This window comes from Felis catus, chromosome C2 (assembly GCF_018350175.1).
Source record: "Felis catus isolate Fca126 chromosome C2, F.catus_Fca126_mat1.0, whole genome shotgun sequence".
Taxonomy (NCBI): domain Eukaryota; kingdom Metazoa; phylum Chordata; class Mammalia; order Carnivora; family Felidae; genus Felis; species Felis catus.
In genome coordinates, this window is record NC_058376.1 from 38160505 (window position 1) to 38182193 (window position 21689).

Consider the following 21689-nt stretch of genomic DNA (forward strand, 5'->3'; position numbering starts at 1 on the left):
TCTCCAATCCCACATGACAATTCAGAAAAACATCTTGAATGCCTCTCAGAACAATGTAAAACAACTTTAGAAGAAAATAATGGAGGATTTGAATGGAAGACACTCATAAGAAAACTCTATGACTGTTTGCCCAAGAAACTGCTGGATGGAAGAAAAGAGCATAGACACTGAAGAAACAGAAAAGAAATGCTCAAAAACTCAAAATACATTAATGAAACAGGTCTTGAATGGCAGAGAACCAATGAAATATCTCTATCTGAAACCTTGCTTAATATCATGTTTGCTCATATCTTTGGAAATTACACAGATGGCAATTTAGAATTAGAGGCAAAGAATAAATCAGGAAGTAGAGATCACCCAGAATGTCAGGATTTGACTTGAACTCACTGATGCTGTTAACTTCAGTGTTTCCTTTTAAAGGATTGCAGGTAAGAGCAAGAAACATCCAAAAATTATGTGAAGAAAATAAAATTAATGAAGAGCTTATAGGACAAATAAGTCTCCAAACTAAGTAAACATCTTAAGTCTGGAAATTCACAGCATGAAAATGAGATTTAGAAGCTTCAGCTGAAACTTCAGATGCTGCCCAAAGAACATCAAGAACATGAAACACATCTTCAGAAAAAGTCAACTGATGAATAAATTCACTGCATAGAAACAGAGAAGAAACTTCCCAAAGTGTACAGAAACATGAACCACACATAAAAAAAAAAAAAAGGGCAACTTCTGAAGGAAGATGGCAAGAGACATGGACAAAGCATGGGAAAGAACCGCTGTCTTCTATCAACACCAGATTTTTAAAAATATATATATGCGAAATGAGCTCAAGAAACTTAGACGGTAGTTCTGTTGACTGAGAAAAAGCTCAACGACCAAGGAAAAGACTATGATCACAATAAACACAGTAAACAAATACTAGTGAAAGTCGAGTTTAAGTTCCAGCCTTTTATAAGGACCCCTTTTGCTCCTGCTGTTTGACACACAGCCCACAGAGACCTGGAATTATCAAGGATCTTCTGGACCATCAGGTCCCCCAGAGAAGATGAGGATCATGTTGGGAAGGCTCAAGGACCCATGGTCACATGTAGGTTTAATTCAGTTTTCACAGCAGCCGACCCTGAACAGCTACAACCACTATATGACATTTGACTGTACTTTCCCTCTTTAAAAGTATCTTATCTTTTTAGTTTAATAACCATTATTCAGTTGATGCTATAAGTTCTCTTACTGAAATTTGATAGTAATGTAATGCCTAAGATAGTATTTTTCAAATATAGATTTGTTTAATATAATTCTTATGAATACATAATTTCACCTCAATGGAACTTCTAGAACTATGTATTGTAAGTATTATATTTTCATTTAAATAAAAGATGCACTATTAAACCTTTGTTAAAGCTTGACATGGAGATTGGTTTAAAACAAACACCATTTCTATTAATAACAGCAACATACAAAAAAAAAACTGCATGAGTAAAAAAACAAACCAATCCATTTGAAGTCTTAAATTATTCTACATTGGAAACATATTTTCCACAGAATTTGCCACTAACTGTTACAGAAAATGGTAATATTTGCCATGGTAATAGTAGGTAGACTTTTAAAAATTAGATGAATTCTGTTATGAGTTCAATTGTTACCTATATTTATACTCCTTTCATATAACCACACTAGTGTTTGAAAGGACACCAAATTCAATAGGTTTACTCATGTATTATTTATTGGTCCCCTCCTATATAGATTTTTGTCTTTTTAAAAAAAAATCTGTATAGGGTATTGTTCTCCATATTTTACTTTATTGTAGGTCACAAAAGAAAATTTTTCTCAATAAAATTTTGAAGTACCTAATATAAAAAAATCCATCAACTTGTTATTAAATGTATGAAATAGAAGGACTGACCAAAGCAGTGAAACAGAATGTCAGAACAAATTGTGACTTTGCAATTTGAGCCTGAGAGCTCACCAGAAGTCTTCCTCAGGACCAATTCATCTTAAAATGCACACAGTCTTTCAAGTAATACCTCAGGATGCTGTTGCCTGTACTGGGAGCTAAGATCAAAAACCGTAAATCTTTTTGTCACCATGAATTGTACCAAGTAATCAATCTCAATCCCTTGGGACAAGAACTTTGCAAAAGAAAAAAAATGTGTTTCATCTTTCTGAAAGACTAGTAAATCATTTTCAAGTTAATGTCTTGTCTAATGCGTATATATATATATATATATATATATATATACACACACAGATAATATAGATAGTACATAGTATATATTTGATATATTTTATAATATCTATTTTGATGGTGTAATGTGCTAGCAACCATATTTTCAGTATCCTTGTTAACTCATAGTCAACATACTTGAAAGGCTAAAATAAGGGCACCTTGGTGACTCAGTTGGTTGAGCATCGGACTTTGGCTCAGATCATGATCTCACAGTTTATGAGTTCAAATTCCACATTGGGCTCTATGTTGACAGCTCGGAGCCTGGGGCCTGCTTCAGATTCTGTGTCTCCCTCTCTCTGTTCCTCCCCTGCTCACACTCTGTCTCTCAAAAATAATAAATAAACTTTTTTTAAAGTCTAAAATAAAACTTTAAAGTTATTTTTGCTACATACTAGTAGTTATTCTGTATTTGATTTTCAAAGAAACTAAGTTTCAAGAGAAGATGCATGAATTTCTTTAAATAGTTTATATTTTTGTATATTCTAGAGCCCTGCTAGATTGTAACTGTTCATCCCATGCCAATTTTATATCACTAGAGTTGTTTCTGTGTGAGTTAAATGACACAGTATTCTTTAAATTTTAAAGATGTAGTTCCTCACTGCATATCAAACAGTGAAATTGAGTGGAAAGTGCATTGGACCAAAGACTTGAGTGGGATTCTCACGTGTTGATGCTCACATCCTTTTTCTCAAGGGCAGTTCTGCTTGTAGCTAATTCCTTTATAGTTTTTGCTGCATGCCAGTGTATCTGTGCATTTTTCTTATAAAATTTTTATGGGAAAACAAAACTATAACTTGGCCATCTGAGTCAGTAACGATCTCTTCTGTCATGCGATTTGCCTATGACATAATATAGAAACATCGTAGGAGAGATCTGTTCTTGAGTAGTCAATCAAGTTTTCTGGTTTTGACCACAAGAAACTTACTAGAAGCATTTTTATTAATGTGACCAGCTTAGATATTATTAGATGCTCAAATGCATACCCTTCAGCTTATTTCTGTGAATATATATATTTAGACATGTAGACATAATCATGGTTTTCAGATTTCTAACTTTTAGATGACTCTAAATAAGCAAAGCATTTCTATCATTCTTGTCCCCACAGTATCCAAAGCTGTCATATGTGTTTGGCTGAAGAGCGGAGGACAAAGGCTGTGTAGATATGACATCTTAAAAATTCATGGGGTTAAAAAAATCAATAAACTTTGTACTTTTTGTCAAGTTCTGTAACTGAATTATATATTGTGAGCAAACTAATCAAATGTTCAAAAACTGGCCTTTACCAGTTGATATATATGTATATATATGGAATTTTACATGAAAAGGAAAACAAAGTAACAAATTTAGTTATGGCTTATGTATAATATAGTAAAAAATATATATTATATATAGATACATATAGCATGCATATTCTAAAATGTAGGCAGTGTAATCAAACTTAAAAATACAGGCTACACCTTTGTTTACTATGCTAGTTCTGAATTATTTAACTTGTAAGCTTCAGTTTGCTTTGAAATTTTAGAATTCTGAAGCATTCAAGAATTTAACTTGGAAATAACACAGGTCATCATAAAGCCTTTCGCCCCTCTGCCCCCCCTTTATTCAATGTAGCAATTCTTTCTCTTGTACGACCATTTTTTGGTCCTTTGGAACTAGTGACAATTTTAGAGATTACTTAGAAATTTGTATATTGTGTGTGTGTGTTTGTAAATTTAATCCTTTTCATAAGAAACCGTCAATTACAAAAAGATTATTGGGTATATTAAATATTCAGACTATGGAGAAGAGTAAAGGAGAATAATTAGGAAGGACATTTTCATAGCATATGCTGGAAAACATGTCCAATGATTAGGAGAATTAATTATTTTTAGATTATCTGATTGCCCCAACTCTCTAATAATTGTGCATCTCTATAAGTTTTAGGGAAAAAGTCAACTTTCAAGTAAAATTTAAGCGATAGTAACCTTTTAATTCTATTTTGAAATCTAACTGCTTGAATTGACTATTTCTAAAAACTAAAAATATCAATAAATTTGGGAACATCTGCATAGACTAGGATATTGATGGAGTTTATTCACATTATCCTGAGATTACAGTGATACAAACTTTGTAAATGTACAGAATGTACAGAATTTGCAATTACTTATCAAGCTTGTTTGCTTACTTTGAAAAATCCACTAAATTTCAGCTCTTTTAAAGTTAAAAACAGTTTGGCATTTTAAATAGGTTGTCTTCTCTGAAAATTGTATTATATATGATAGATATTTTGGATATATCTGATACATGGTTCTACCATGACAAGTTATCAACGTAGGAGCGATTTTAAGACATAGCTAACTGTTGGATGAATCTTCATTGTAAATATTCAAACATCTCCAGTAAATACCTGAGAAACAAGTTAGCCATTTGGTTTAAGTGTTGCAATTTCTCACTCTGGAAGGTCTATCAGAATATAGCATTTATTTAGAAAATCCTTAAATAATTTTTGCATAAAAACTTTTCTTTATACTAAAGGAGGTTTGGTGGCCCAGCCTAATATTACTGACTGATCATAATACAAATAACTTAACTGAGTTGTTATCCTGTTCCTACCACTATGCCAGGAGGTTTATGTCATTATCTCATTTTCTTCTCATGGCATAGCTATTGTTATTCCTGTTACTATAGCAGGAAAGACTGAGAGCCAGAGATTTGAACAAACCATCTATCATGCTCTCTGCTGGTAGAAGGATAACTTGAATTCCAGTTCATTAAACTTCAAATCCTTAATATTTCTGTGATACTGCTTCTCTGAATCAAATCCCATAATAAATTCAGGAATCTATTTTTTGTTCATTGTTGGCCTGACACAAAAGTTATTATGAAACTAACATTCCTTCAAAAATTAAAGAGCCATTTCGGAGCTAGCACTTGTTAAAAGCTCCTACATTTTAAAATAGAATGAGATTCTATATCCCTGACCTCTCAAATACACTGTATATGGAAAAAAGATGGATAATATATAAGCCATTATATGGAGAGAGAGAGAGAGAGAGAGAGAGAGAGAGAGAGAGAGAGAGAGAGAGAGATATTATAGGCCTTCATAAATAATTTAATAATGAATTGACTGTAAAAACACTTGTAAAAACTCTTTAAAGTACTTGATTTGGGAAATCATATAGGAAATAATTTTCTATACATCTCACTAAATTTTATTAAGCCTTATTTCAGTATGGTTATACAAATATAGCACGTTTGGATTGCATCTTCTCAATTCCTCTATGAAATAATTTCACTAAGGATTTCATCATTTCATTCTTTCCTTTGAAGAAGAGGTAATACCAGGAATTTCTGTTTCAAGAATATTTCCTAAATATTTACTAAATATCTCAATTTTGTACTAAAATATACTGTCCATTTTTGTACATATCATAAACATTCATTTGAAACAAATCCCATAAAACTACAGAAAAGTTTCTACACAATAAATTTAGAACTTTCTTTGAACATTCAAAACTGTGTACATTGTTTTCAATCTTACCTCTGATAAGACTCAAAACCAAATTTAATATTTAACTATGATAATAACTGTTGCATTATTTTTCTCTAAACATAAGAATCATACATTTAAATATCTAAGTTCTCTTCATGTCCAGGAATTAACTCATGATGTTCTCCTCCAAGTCTGATTCACCTTCAGTGTTTTCTGTCTCAGTAAATGAGACTACCCTCTCTATATGTAGACACCAACTTAACACCACCTTTTTTCTTCATGTGCCAAACCAAAGCCAGGCAGTGTTACCTCCTTATCACATCTTTCCACTTCACTCTGTCTAGAATCATCATCTCTTGACTAATATGTACTTGTCTTACTATGGCAATTCTATACCACTTATTTTTATCATCCAATTTATTGTTCACACATAAGTTATTTTTTAATTAAAAAGACTGATCATGTCAAGTCTTCCATTAAAACTATGCAGTGACTTACTGATTTAGAATATACACCCAAGTTAGGGACATGTCCTTTGAGCTCTATACAATTTGGTCTCTTGTTATTATTCCAGCTCCAATTCTTATTGCTTTCCACATACTTTGTTCATATTCTGTTGAATTTGGCTTTTACTGCACATTGTCATAGATCTCACATTCTTTTTATCTTAGAACCTTTATAAGGTGCTCTGCCATTTTGGAATATACCCTCTCCTCATTCCCAATTTTTATTAGTGAATTACACAATCTTTCAAAATGAAACCAAAGCATAATTTTCTAAAAACATTCTTTTCCTATCCTGGTCATGTCTGAATGACTTCTTGGTCAGAAAGAAAGGTATTAAGTCATGATGTTTAGAGAAATTCTAGAAAGAGGAAGTGGTCAGCAGTTGCTACCTCTTCCACAAGCATAAGGATGTGAAGATTTAATAAATGATGATTTTATGAGAAAATTGAGATTTTCCAATTGAAGTGCAAAATAGAAATATTGAAGTGTAGATAGCAAGAAAAGATTGATTGCTTTTTGAGTAAAACCTGAGGTAAAGACTAGGGTGGATCATACAGTTCAGGAACATTTCCTTCAGATGAGTGGAATAACAACCCATTTGTAAGGAGAGTAAAAATAGCCGGACACTAAATATAGTGGAGAGAATCAGAGTGTCTTACACACAGAAGAATGTACAAAACTTAACTTTTCAATTAGATGAATGAAACATGTATAGGTATTTGAATGTAAAAACCAGGCAGATAATAGTTGAAGGGAAATCTAATATAGTTCTGGAATGAATGACAATATTAGCATTTGTTAATATTTATTTTTGAAGGAGAGAGAGAGTGAGCAGAGGAGGGGCAGAGAGAGAGGGAGAAACAGAATCTGAAGCAGGCTTCAGGCTCTGAGCTGTCAGCACAGGGCCCGACGCAGGGCTCGAACTCACAAGCCATCAGATCATGAGCCAAAGTAAGACACTCAGCCAACTGAACCACCCAGGCACCTCAACAATATTAACATTTTTAAAACGTAGTGTGACTTTTGCATGGACTAGTTATTTCATTACTTCTGAATTTGGTATGTTTTGAATTTTGAGAAAGTAGAAGAGATGGAAGAGAATAGCCAAGCATTGGAGAAATACTTCCTACCACACAAAATACAGACAATTTTTTGTTTTGTTTTGTTTTTCTGGTACTCAACCAGAGCTAGATTGCTCATAATTCTTAGTCTTGAAGACGCACCCACACAACTGGTGTGTATAAGATAGAGTTATCCTCTTTGTTCTGAGCAGTGCACAAGTACGAGATGTTTTGTCAGCAGGAGTCTAGGATTTTTCTGTCTCATAAGGGCATCTGTTTTCTCTTTTTGTTTTCTTTTTCCCACATCTGAAAGGGCAAACACATTTGAAAACCCCTCGAGGAAGTATCATTTTCCAATTTGGTGACACCGCAGCCATATTTGGAGGAACAGGGGAAAAAAAAACAACAACCGTGCAACTAATATTATTTGCATAAAGTTTAAAAATAAGCAAGCACAAAATATTAGCTAAAAGCCAACTTGTGGCTTTCTCTTATATCCTAAGACACAATTTGTGGCTGAATCCAGAAACCCACATTATAGACACTTCATGTTTGCAAGCTCTGCAGAAGTTTTTTTTGTTTTTTGTTTTTTTTGACATTTTAAGTTAGAAATAGTTCACAGCATTCTTGGTAAATATCCCACATGCTATTTCTCATCTTCCAGAAGAAGAGTGTAACTGGTGTTAAAAGGTTTTATTCAGTGAGATGGGAAACCTTAAAATGGGAATATTCCTGAAATTCAATTATAGTCGGCATCATAGTAAGTCCTGAGATCACATAAAGTGATGTTTTAGTTGAGTTCTAATGAATTTCAGAATTCAGAAGAAGTTTGCCAGGTGGTTAAGGGGAGAAATAGTACTATAGAGATGAAGACAGGTGCCACATTATAAAGAACCTTCTGTGTTATACCAGGAAATTTGGAGTTTACATTGCAAGTGATAATGAATCACCAAGGAAGTTAAATGGAAGAGTGTTACAATCAGATGTGAATTTTACAGCACTAATTTGGAAAGTATGGCAGAGAATATTAGAGACAGAGACTGGGGGACGTATTAATAGACTGTTGCTCTAACTTGGGCTGTGATAAAGGCCACAGTGAAGACACTTAATGTCAAATGAAGACATATTTATGAAATTAAATTGATCAAACCTTGTGACTAGATGTGAAGGTGACAGATACATCAGAAGTTTAGTTGGTCCCAAATGTTCTATCTGAGGCAACTGTACTTCAGGAAAAAAGAATCAAGAATTGATGGTAGATTGGATTGTAGAAAATGTGTCGATATTGACATCCTGTTTCCTTTCCTGAACAGTTTTGCATACGAATTCTGCACTAGTGACATTTCCTGAATACTCTCTGTAGTTACTTCTTTTCTCCTTTCAGCCTGATGATTCCTTCTCTTTACATCCTCCTTGGTTTAATCATCAGTGCTTGATATGTAAAGGGAGAAGACGAGAAGTAACATGTTGCCAAATTTGATCCAGCAGTTAAAGAAAGTAGAACACAGCTATTCCAATTTATGTTCTCATTTCAAACCTCAGTTAAAATAATTAAGTACATAAGTGTATGCATTCATATGCATCACCCCTGAGGCCCATCATATCCATGATTTATACATTTTAATTCTCACCATATAACTTCTAAAAAATGTTTGTGTGTATTCTATACATTCATGCTGAACTAATCTAGTGTTCTAGCATTAGGGAAACTTTTAAGTAAATGCACTCCTGGGCATTCTATCTGATTTCACACACTTCCATTTTATACCTACCTCTTCTGGTGTGTGTGTGTGTGTGTATGTATTATTATATGCTGATTTTTCTTGTACAACTCACTTTCAGATACATTTGCCATTTTCGTGCAATTGGTTTATGCTTTATTATTAGATCTACATGATTCCATATTTTTTTTAATTTTAAATGAGGAATTTTTAATGGATTTTACTTTAAAACAGAAAGAATTGACTGAAACAAACTAGGAAAACAGTTTTAAAACAGTTAAACACCTTTGAGGACAGGTTACTTTAAGCAAAAGCCAAGTTAAAGAGCAAAAAGGGCTTCTTCTGGAGTGAAGAAGGGAAAAGCACATCATGAATGAAAGCTCTTTGTTGGTGATAGCAGCAGACAAGAAGCAAGCATGCAAGAGAAATATGACTCTGAAGAGTTTAAATTAGCTAGGAAAGGAAGGAGACCGGACCACAAAGGAAGAACACCCTTGAACAACAGGTCCAGTGACATACCTGAGGGTTGGTGGCATGGTCTACTTTTAATGGCAGTCAAAACTGAGTAGGCCAATAGCCTGATTGATGACAGAGCCTTGTGCAAAAGAAGCAAAGGTGTCTTTTTCCAATACAAAAGATAGAACTGTTCAAGCAGTACTTTGACAAGGGCACCCTGAAGTATAGTAATACATTCAGCCTTTGAAAATGTGTTACTATAGGTTATATATAGTTTGACATGGTACCAAGAAGACATGCCGTTGTAAACTGATCTATTGTATGGTGGCTGATAGAGTGAAAAAGCAATATGATTTAGAGAGGAGGTTACTCTAGGGGTCTTATTAGAGTATATAAAGGCTTAGGCAGCTAACACAAGACTAGGGAAAGATGAATTTCTACAGAGCTACAATAGAATTCATGAACATGACTCGAAATCCCAACAAACCATGTGTGCTTCACCTGCTGGATTAAATGTTCATAGAGACTACAAAGTTTAGAATTTTTATAGTATTGTTAACATAAAAATCAATAAAAGTTCAATATACTTTATTAAAATTCTTTGATGAAAATATAATGAATAAGTGGATTCATTATTTTCTGAGAAACTGATCACCAAATTGTTGACTAAGATAAAATCTCTGACATAAAAATATCGTAGATTTCCATACTAAATGGCATCAAAAACATAGTTTAGTTTCAACTCAAGTGATGTGTTGGTGAATGTCCAATAACTGGCTCTTTGGGAGGAAAAGGTTCTGATTTGTAGCATTCTCCCATTTTTCATGGTTAAAATAACCCAATCATGGCTGTTTTCAAAGTAACAATTTTACAACACTGAACACAGGGTTGAGAAGTAGTACGGTAGGGCTCTCACAACTCTGTACAAGTCAGCTCTGGCTCACCACAGAATTTAGATCATTTCAATGATGGCCTGGCTCATCATTTCAATGGATGCCTGGCTGGCTCAGTTGGTAGAGCATGTGACTTCTGATCTCCAGGTTGGGAGTTCTTGATCTCTGGGTTGTGAGTTTGAGTACCACCTGGAGCATAGTGATGACTTAAAAAAAATCCTCATTTCAAGAATGATGCCATGTCATAATTTTTCTGTAAGAGATTATCAAATAAAAGGGAATGTGAGAAGAATTTTATTAGAAATGTAGTTTCTGGGGGCGCCTGGGTGGCTCAGTCGGTTGAGCCTCCGACTTTGGCTCAGGTCATGATCTCATGTCTGTGAGTAAGAGTCCCACATCAGGCTCTGTGCCAACAGCTCAGAGCCTGGAGCCTGCTTCAGATTCTGTGTCTCCCTCTCTCTCTCTGACCCTCCCCTGTTCATGCTCTGTCTCTCTCTATCTCAAAAATAAATAAACATTAAAAAAATAAAAAAAAAAGAAATGTAGTTTCTGTACATATTGGGTAAGGGATTTTAGGCAATTATCTATTTCTTGGGTCTCAATTTCCTTATCTCTAAAATGGATTACCATAAAGAGTATATGAAATGATACAAGGAGTAATGATTTATAACACATATTTCCAAATGTCTTTTATTGTAATTTTACAATTCTAAAACCTGCATGAGTTCTGTTGCCAATTAAATGAAAATTGACAATATACACTAGCTGAAATCTAAATCTAATTTTAGTGCTGGCAGAGTTTTTAGGGATAAAAGGTCACCGATCAAAACTGTAAGATGAATCCTCTTAATGGCATATAGCCAGCTTGTATTGAGACTACAACTGAGGTTGCAGTCCTAACCCCAAGCTAGTTCAATTTTCTCTGTTTCATATTCTTATATTACCAATTTAATGGAAAAGTCATAGTTAAATCAACTAGACAGAATCCCTAATAAAGGGACAAGTGGAGCTCTAGTGGTAATTAGAAATATCTTTTGCTGCAAAATAATTGCGCTACTGAAAATAAAACAGAAAAAAAAAAGGAATACACAATTAAGAAGAATTGACGGAAAGTAAGAAACTTGCTTAAGATCACTTAGTACAGGTAATTAGCAAACCGCCTGTATGGAAGTCATAGCTTCAGATGCTGGCTAGGACACTGGCTACCAATTCTAATAAATGAATTCATACACACACACACACACACACACACACACATAAGAAAGACATATACTTGAGGAAAACCAAAAAATAAATAAAACAAAACAAAACAACAAATATATATATATATATATATATATATATATATATATATATTTGAAAAAAAATAATACATTACAGACCTGAATTGTGACCAAAGGTCATAGCAACTGTATAGTTTTGATACATGCATTAAAATGTTTATTATATGAGTGAAACTAGAGTTTGCCTCAAACTTCTGTAGTATTTTAGGTTTTCCTTCCTCCCTCCCTGTTTCTCTCTTTTCAACCTATATATGTTATGTTATGTTATGTTTTGTTTTGTTTTCTATCTACAGGAGTACCGTTCAATCCCCCAGTCTCAGTTCTTTCTGCTGGCTAAGCAATCCAAGGGCAGCTTTCGATTTACATTCTTATCATGGAATTTTTAAAGCTGATAATTCTAATAAGCACTTTACCAGTTCCCCTACGGATTTTTGCAACCACCTCAAGCTTTTCACATTTTCTATTCAAACTTTACTTTACATTGCCTGTCATTTCTTATAAATTTCTGAAACTTTCCTCTGTCTGCCTATGTTTTATTAAGGGAAAGAGTGGAGTGAAAATGTTATTTCTCCTTTAAGTATGAGGTATTTGGTTTATATATTAGAGGCATGCCTTTTCCTGAGAACTCTATCAAGTTGTTGTGACTCTTCAGGCAAAATACTTATTATTAAGCTAAGGAATTATGGTAAGTAGTTCATACGTTTTTTAGTTTTAAAAAATAAATTGTGCAAAACTGAAGAAGCCCTTAAAGTGCAAATATCACCATCATTTGAGCAGGCAGTTTTGGTATGAAATTAATTTTACAGAACCTGATTCCGAACCACTGAGAGCTTGCTATACATTGTGTTGCCTCTACCATAAAAGCTTGTATTGAACTGTGTATGCATACATATTTTATTTTCAGACCAATAATGAAGGTCTTCTCCATGACTTTTGGTTGGCTTTCAAAGAACCTGGTGTCAATTTGCTTAGACTTTGCATCTTCAGGAAATGTTAGAAAAGGAAACCAGGAAAGAGAGATGTTCGGTAGTAAATATTTGAAAACATTTACAAAAATTGTCTAAGGCCGTAGTTCTCAAATATAGTGTGCATACAAATCAGCCAATGTGTTTATTTAAATGATTCCTGGGGTCTTCCCACTCAGGAATTCTGATTCAGGAAGTCTTGCAAGTGGGTAAATGGCCAGGCTTTGCAAAATCTGGCCAATGAAGTAGTAAATTCAGTGAAGTAAAGATCTATCAAACTGGTTAACTCACTTTTTTTCTATAGATGAATTGACAAGATAAAAGAGTTGATTAAAACACTTCTCTCTTTTAGATTCTTCAGGTACTTATCTTCTAGATTTCATGTGCTATTAGTGTTAGTATATTTTAAAACACATTTAAATACACTTTTCTAAATTTTACTAGCATTGCACGTTTTATAGCATGAGTTCATGAGAGCTATTAATTGCATTTCTAATATAAGCTATGTACTTCAAACAAAATTTTAGCCTAATGCCTTGATTTTAAGGTTATGATTTGTATACAAATAAGGGATTTAAGACTCTTCTGCACTAGGATCAAAGCCTGTAAGGAAGAGTGTGTTGTCAGCATCATACATAAATATATTAGACTTTCTCTTAGGGATAAAACAACAAGAATATTTAATTATTGCAAATTTGTGGGGGGAGCAGTGTATAATATATTATTTATTGTGACATTTCATGCTAGATTAAGCAACATCATAGTAATGCCAATGCCATTTAGAATCTAAGGAATTAAAATAGAACTCCCCAGAAGACAGAAAAATCACATATCTTGTTTTATATCAAAATATTTCTTTGCTAAAAATTTAATTTTTCCTATACATATTTCTTTGCAAATAGCTAGATGGACCATATGCTGCAACATAAAATTTTGTTCTTTTGTAAAATTAATGAAACCCAGATGCCTAAAATTCATTTGAAAAAGTAGATATCCCTAGTAAAACTTATTTCCAGAGTTTTCCATATTATAGGGAATTCTACATACAGCAAGGACTAAATGTAATACTTAGAGGTATCTTCACTATCTGACTGTTCTTATGCTTTTGATGATAGCCTTTCAGTTACGTTCTTTACTCATCAGTAAGACCAAACATAATTATACTTATCTGTATTCATTAACTCAATATGTTTCACTTAAAAAGGCTTAAATAGGTGTGCCTGAGCGGCTCAGTTGGTTTACGGTCTGACTTTGGCTCAGGTCATGACCTTCTGGTTCTTGAGTTCAAGCCCCACATCTGGCTCACTGCTGTTAGGCCCGTCAGCACAGAGCCTACTTCAGATCCTCTGTCCCTCTCTCCTGCCCCTCCCCGACTTGCGCTCTCCCCAAAAAATAAATAAATATTTTAAAAAGCTTAAATACTGTTATGAGGCAGAAGATCTTAGACCCATGGAAGTAAATAATGATTTCAGCATGTACCCTGTAGGGATGTTAGAAAACAGGAATATTTTATGTATTTACAATAATTTATACAACAGATGAGAACTATTGAATTGGTCCCATGCATTGTATAAGCAGTCTTAAATTGCCGATGCCCTTTAGGGTTCTGCTTTGCCCCTTGTGCCAAACCCCATATGAAAACAAAGAACAGTAATGAGAACAAAGAAGTCAGGGTGCTGTTTTTTAGGAATCAGGAAAATGTGTGTGGGGATTAGGGACAGGCCTGAAATGTGGGGGGGGGGGAAGATTCACAAGACTATGCTAGTATAATTTATTTTTTCTAATTAAGTATAAGTATTAATTATATAAATAAAATATATATGAAATACATAAATTAGGGATAAGATAGGTATAGGGTTTTGAAAACTATCATTCATGAACAATTCCAGAGCTAAATAATATATCAGGAATATGTTCTGTATCACAGGCAGTCTCAATATCTTGACTGCTAATGAGGATAGTGAAAAGTACGTTGAGCATTTTTTACTCTATCAGCTTTACTTTTCATTTGCGCTTTATTCAAATAAAGGCTCTGGCTATAAAATTCTGAGGTGCATTTCAAATTTGAGATTCAGCATGAGATGATTATTTACAACAGATGGAAAAAACATTTGATTTTTATAGGTAATTGAAGAGCTTATAAAAAATGTTCATCAAATACATTAAGAAAATAGTAAAGCTTTGAGTTTTACATTTCAGTGTCATAACAGGTTAAATTTTATATTTATACATTCTTTACTAGCCATTGTATATTGCATAAAGTATTTAGACAAAATCAACATGGAAACTAATGAAATTCAACCTGTCAAACCTGTTTGCAAATCTTACCTTTTATTTAATTCTTGTACATTTACACGATTCTCCAATTTTTTACAAGTCTGGAGTCTGAAAAGTCCAAAATCAAGGTGTTAGCAAGATGGATTTGATCTTGGACTTTCCAGCCTCCAGAACTGTAAGAAATAAATATTTGTTGTTTAAACCACCCAGTCTATGGACATTTGTTATGGCAGCCTGAGATTACTAAGACAAGTATCAAGGTGCTAGAGCCTAAAGTATACTGTTCTGTCATATGTTTTCATATAGTGTAAGCTCTAAAACTAAAAACATTCTCTATAGATAGGAAGAAGAAGGCTTAAATATCTCCTACTGCATCCCAATTGAATTATAAACTGTCTTTACCTGTATAATGTAACTTAAAATTAATGTGAACCAGGAGATTTTTAGGACAGTGAAACTATTATGGTAGATACATGTCATTATGCATTTATCAAAATTAATGGAATGTATAACACAGAATGAACCCTAATGTAAACTATGGACTTTAGTTAATGATAATATATCAACATTGGCTCACCAATTGTAACAAATGTATCACACTAAAGCAAGATATTAGTGGGGGGAGGAGTGTACAGGAACTTTCTATACTTTCTACTTCTCTGCAAACACAAACTACTTAAAAATGAATTCCATTGGAGTACCTGGGTGGCAGTTGAGTACATGGCTCGCGATTTCTGATCAGGTCATGATCCCGGGGTTGTAGGATTGAGCCCCGCATCAGGCTCCATGCTGAGGGTGGAGCCTGCTTGGGATTCATTCATTCATTCATTCTCCCTCTGCCTCTCCCTCTCCCTCTCCCTCTCCCTCTCCCTCTCCCTCTCCCTCTCCCTCTCCCTCTCCCTCTCCCTCACCCCTTCTCCCTGTTCATGCATTCTCTCTCTTTATCTAAAACAAAAATTAAATTAAAAAAATGAATTCCATTAATTAAAAAAAAAGCCGGGCAAGTATTACTTATGTTACTTATGGCAAGTATTATAGGCCTATTTTGGTTGAGGGTTTAACCCATCAAAACCTTAATGTGATAAGAACGTTTATTGTTCTTTTAATTTATTTATGTTTTAGTCTATATCCTGCTTATGTAAGAAACATTTTTGTATAGAAGACAAATACACGACTTGTTAAAATTTTAGTGAATTGAGTAATTCCTGTGATAATTGAAACATTCAGGAATAGATGAAAAATAAATGAACTTGGATTTAAAATTTGACCTGCTTTCTCCCTCCCTTCAAAATAGCATTTGCAGGGGCAACAGAGCATCAGTGAAGTGGTCATAGTAAGCAGTTCCTCTTCTCATAGTTAATAAGTAAAAGATGATGACTGTTTAACAGTAGTAAATCATACAGCCTTTCTATTTATTTACACATTTTCTCAATCTTATGGCTGTTTGACCTAAGTTTTAAACCTTACTGGCTTATTCTGAGAGAAAGAATGATGAGAATTAGAAAACAAATATTTCCAGGATTCTAGATAAGTGCAATCAGTAATTTCATTGCCCACTATTTTAGATCCACCTATTCTTTAATACTCATAGTACTCATGTTGTCAAGTCTGGCCTCATTCATGTAGACTATCTATTCATTACATGATAGTAACCATATGCGGTGAATAAAATATGGGGCTAAATATGTCACTTATTGGTATGGGCTGCTTTTCTTTTTTTAAATACTTATTTATTTAAGTAATCTCTACCTCCAGTGTGGGGCTCAAACTCACCACCTAGAGATCAAGAGTCGCATGTTCCTCTGACTGAGTCAGCCAGGAACCTCTGGGCTGGTATTCTTGAGTTACACATGTTTGAGAGACCACTTTGAGTGTTGAATATTGAATAATGAAAGCTTAGGCTGGATGAACTGTGAACTTGTTTCTCTTTTCTTCTTATGCATGAATTTCCTCTATCATATCATGACAGATGCCACTTATTTTTCATGTACATTGGATAATTACAAAAAAATCATTATCTTAGAGCCCATTATAGAAATATGACAACTGCTACCACGGTAAATAATTATTATGATAATTATAATAATAAACTGCATTTTTTGGTAATTCAGCTTGAAATCTACTAAACCAGTGGTTCTCAAATTTTGATGTCTTTCAGAACCACCTGGAGAATATTCATACCCAGATTTCTGACATTCTGCATCTGTAGGCATTCTGATTCCATAGGTTGGGGCAAGGCTAATGAATGTGCATTTCTAATAAGCTCATAGGGGGATGTACCAGTGCTGTTCCTCAGAGCTACAGTTTGAGAACCCCTATACCGAACCAAATCATTGATAACAAATCCTGCCAAAGGTTCCAGGGATAAAAATATTTTTTACATGGAAAGAGGGTTCAGTTTGGACAGTTAGGGATGTGTCATGTTTTCTTCCCAAGATCTTTTTGGAGCAAGGCAGTCTAAGAAAGAATAGCTATGCTGTATTTAACATGCCTACAGTGGTTCTTGATTTTTTCTCAAATTTTTGAGGAACTAAAATTAGAATTCCTAATGCACAATTTTTTGACCTTCTGGTCATCTACTTACCCCTCTCTAAGATGGGTATTATTTTCTGAGATATTTCTCCCAATAATTAACCTCGAAAATATTTGTTTAATTTAGTCTAATTTTCATATTAGAAAAGAATATGTGAAAAATGAAAGATGGCACATGGATAGCTTACTTTAATTTACACAAGAATATGTGGTAAAATGATGATTAAATTTGTAGGGCTTCTATATATATGCCCCATGGAAGGAAAATAATTTATAACCCAAACTACTTGTCTGGAATGGCACATGTAATGTGCTTCATGAAAAAAATCAGGACCCATTTTTTTTTCCTTTTGGGTTTTTGGTTGTAAATTGTCAGGAATAGATGATAGCAGAGTCAAAGTATTGAAATACTGAAATAGAAAAGCTTTGTATCTAGGTAAAGAGAGCCATAAAACATTTCTGTTAATCACATTAACAGAATGTGAATTTACATTAAACAGAAGAATTTAAATTAAACAGAATTTACTTTAAACAAAACAAAACAAGAGGAAATTAAACTGGTTGAAAAAAAGGATGACACTGGATAAAGGAAATAAAATTTCTTTAGTTTCCTATTCAATTTGCAAGAACTGACATTCATTGTTCCTGTGTTGTCTTATAATAAATGCTGTATTTGAGTTTTTAAAGCCTTCTTTTTTAAAGACAACGTAATATTACACTGTATGTCAACTAACTGGAATTTAAATAGAAACAAAAATAAAGACAAAGTAAATTTCTGGGGTAATTCTATGGACTACAGACATCCTAAGAGCTTTGATTTCACAGAGTCTCTCATGCCATAATATTGCTAATGGATGCATAATTTTTGTTATTTAATTAGCAGAAGAATGTGAATTATATTGTCTAATTATACTATAGACATGAGTGTCTATAGTATATTTAGACTATGGTTAAAGGCATATCAGGCTTAAGGTGAAGGTGAAGTGCTATAATGTGACTTTGAGAAAAGGTGTATGCATGATCAAATAATTTTAGGCTGCAAGACAGGCAGAGCTAAGGATATTGGGGAATTTGGGTGGGTTTTACCTTATAGAGATCTGTCTGCTTTCAGTCCATCCTGTATTATAACATGCTCTGTGGATTTGTGCCTGTTGTTAAAAATGGAATATTTGGCATTAAGAGTGATCATCAATTATTGCTTGTTGTTTTAATGCATTTCTGTATACAAGTGTTTCTATTTTTAAAAGTGTAGGCAATATTTAGGAGCTAATTTAAATTACGGTTGTCATGTCTTCAAATTAATTATTTAACATGTTGAAATTAATTCCTGCTGAAGAATCATGTTTTGAAAGCCCAAGAAGAATGGGAAACATTAACTCTCTTATGTTTCTTCTCAAGTTGAATATTGATCAGTAAAAATTATTCTATTGTGGTAAGTTTGCCATATGTTCTGCAAACGTATATGCAAACTGATTACCTCTACCTGATGGTCTTCCATCTTTTCCTTTTCATTTCAGGTTAAGAGGTTTTGAAATTCAGCACATTATTTTTGCTTTGCCAATGTGTACAATATCTTGGTTCACTTACCATATTTACTCACATATCCGTCACTATCATGTAATTGCTGTATGTAGAATTTTGTATAGATTAATTTTAACCAAGTGACTTACAAAGCAAAAAAGAAAAGGGAAGCAATTATGCAAGTAAATATGGCATATAATTCCCTTTCTGTTTAACCAGAATGGTGGCATTAAGTATCAAAACAAAAATTCATTTTATCTATTTCTTGACATTTTCTGTTGCTATTATGTTATAGGAAACAGGGTAAAGAAAAAAACCTAGAAAGTTTTTTTGTACCTTACTTGTCACTGATAACTTAAGTTTTTGTCTCCTTTGTTCTTTCCCTAAGGAATCGACATTAGAGTTCAGTACAAGTTTTTGTGTGTACATGTATATTTCACTTCCACATTTTAATTAAAAGGGTTATTTAATTATGTATTATAATCTGCATATATAAAACTTTTAGATTGTGTGTATAAATATACATGAACCACACAAGGATTTTAACAACAATTGGTGATATTTGTGAAGTTTTGTAATTTGCTAAAAAATCTCTCTTAAAAAAAAATCATTATAATTCCTGAATGCCAGAAGCAGACTTAATCATTTACAATTAAAATAACACATCAGTCTTCTAAAATACTTCCATATTATAGCTTCCTTTCACTCTAACTTATATTAACATTTAATGAAACTATCATATATGAACATTTTGCATATTTGTGTACATTTTAGAGGTATGCAGCCAATTTATGAATCTTAGCTCATGCCTCTTTGTAAACCAGAAATAAGAAAGGGGAATAAAGTATCACAATAGGGCAACCTAGAATACTCTAAATTTATCTCTGAAGACTATGGAAGCAGTCAACTTCCCCTGAAGCACATGGTCTCAGAACAAAATCATGAATCTGTTAACAAGGAAATAGAGCTAGAGGAGTGCCTGCTGGATGTTTGCCTGAATTAGCAACTCTATTTTTTTTTAATGTTTACTTTTGAGAGAGAGAGAGAGAGAGAGAGAGAGAGAGAGAGAGAGAGAGAGAGAGAACACAAGTGGGGAGGGTGCAGAGAGAGAGAGAGGGAGACACAGAATCCAAAGCAGGCTCCAGGCTCTGAGCTGTCAGCACAGAGCCCAACACAGGGCTCAAACTCACAAACCATGAATGAGATCATGACCTGAGCCAAAGTCTTATGCTGAACCGACTGACCCACCCAGATGCCCCAGCAACTCTATTTTTTTATCAGAATTATTTTGGTCCCTGTCCTCGCCAGTGGTCTGAGATGGACATAGCTCCTCTAAACCTCAGCAACAGGCAATTCTCATTGCTATGCTATCAGTGTGAGTTTCATTTACTGGGTTTTAGATTTTGCATATGAATTTAATTATACTATAACTATGTGTGGTTGTCTCCCATTCAGCAGATTTTCCAGGTCCCAGATATTAATTCCTCTTCTGAAAACTTTACATCATCTTCCCTATCACATTCAAACGCTGCCTTTATTTACTTCTGTAGTATCTGACAGAACCCTATTTCAACCCTTTCCTGCTCTGTCCTTTGTCACCTAATTCCTGATAAGAGTAAAATATGCTGGGACATAGATTGCTTATTAAAAACACAAGAAAGAAAACTTACTATATATTTATGTGTAGAATACTGATAAGTTACCATAGCACTGGAGAGATTTTTGTGAGAAGTATATCATGTTTATTTATCTAGAGAAGTTTTCATATCAGTTAGGTTCACACTTTTAATATATAACTCATCAGAATCACAAAGTAGCATTCATAATTTAATTTGAGATTAAAAATATTTATTTTGTCTTATATTTGAAACCATATAGAGATAGCAAACTCTAAAAAACAACAAAAAAATCTATTTGGAAAGGAACTGAAAAATATTTTTTTTTCATCTTCTTCCCAATATTTGAATCTCCTTCTCTAATACCCTGACAAATGAAGAAAAGATTACTTTTAAATGGGTCATTTCTATAAAAAGGATTATACAAATGTCCCCAAAAGAAAGAAAGGTTAAGAATATGTAAATTTTGCAAATCTTAACAAATTAAATGCACTTTGGAATAAAGCAGCTATTAATTTATTCCTGTAGAGACTTAAACATTAAAGAAAAAAGACCAGAAGATCAGACATTCCTAGTGGACAAAAACTGAATGAAAATGTCCGTCCAACCATATATGACACCGGATTGCCCACAATATGACATGCTAGAGATGGGACATACTCTTATAAGTCAGGGTTCTCCAGAGAGACAGAACTGAGAGGATACAGATAGATATGTATAAGAAGAAATTTATTACAGGAATTGGCTCACACAGTTATGGAGGCCAAAAAGTTCTATGACCTACTTTCTGTAGGTGGGAGAGCCAGGAAAACTGTGCTGTAATTTAGTCTGAGTCCGAAGGCCTGAGAATTGTGGGGTCTATGTTCAAGGGTAGAGAACGTAAATGTACCAGCTCAAACAGGGAGCAATTTTTTCTTTTCTCTGAATTTCTGTTCTATTCAGGCTCTCAACAGATTGAATGATGCCCACTCATATTGGTGAGGATGACCTCCTTTATTTAGTCTACCAAATCAAATGCTGATCTCTTACAGAAACGCTCTCAACAGACACCCTCAGAAATAATGTTCCACCAGCTATCTGGGCATCCGCTTGCCCTGCCAAGATGACACATAAAATTAACCATCACAGTCATCCTATTATAAACATTGGTGATGTTGTATTA

At 33.8% G+C, this 21689-nt stretch overlaps 1 protein-coding gene across 3 annotated transcripts in view; it reads left to right on the forward strand.

The window, feature by feature from the left end:
• The window catches only part of CADM2 (cell adhesion molecule 2), a 1068777-nt gene that overhangs the window by 408605 nt on the left and 638483 nt on the right, over window positions 1–21689 (forward strand). The gene's annotated exons all lie outside the window — the stretch shown is intronic.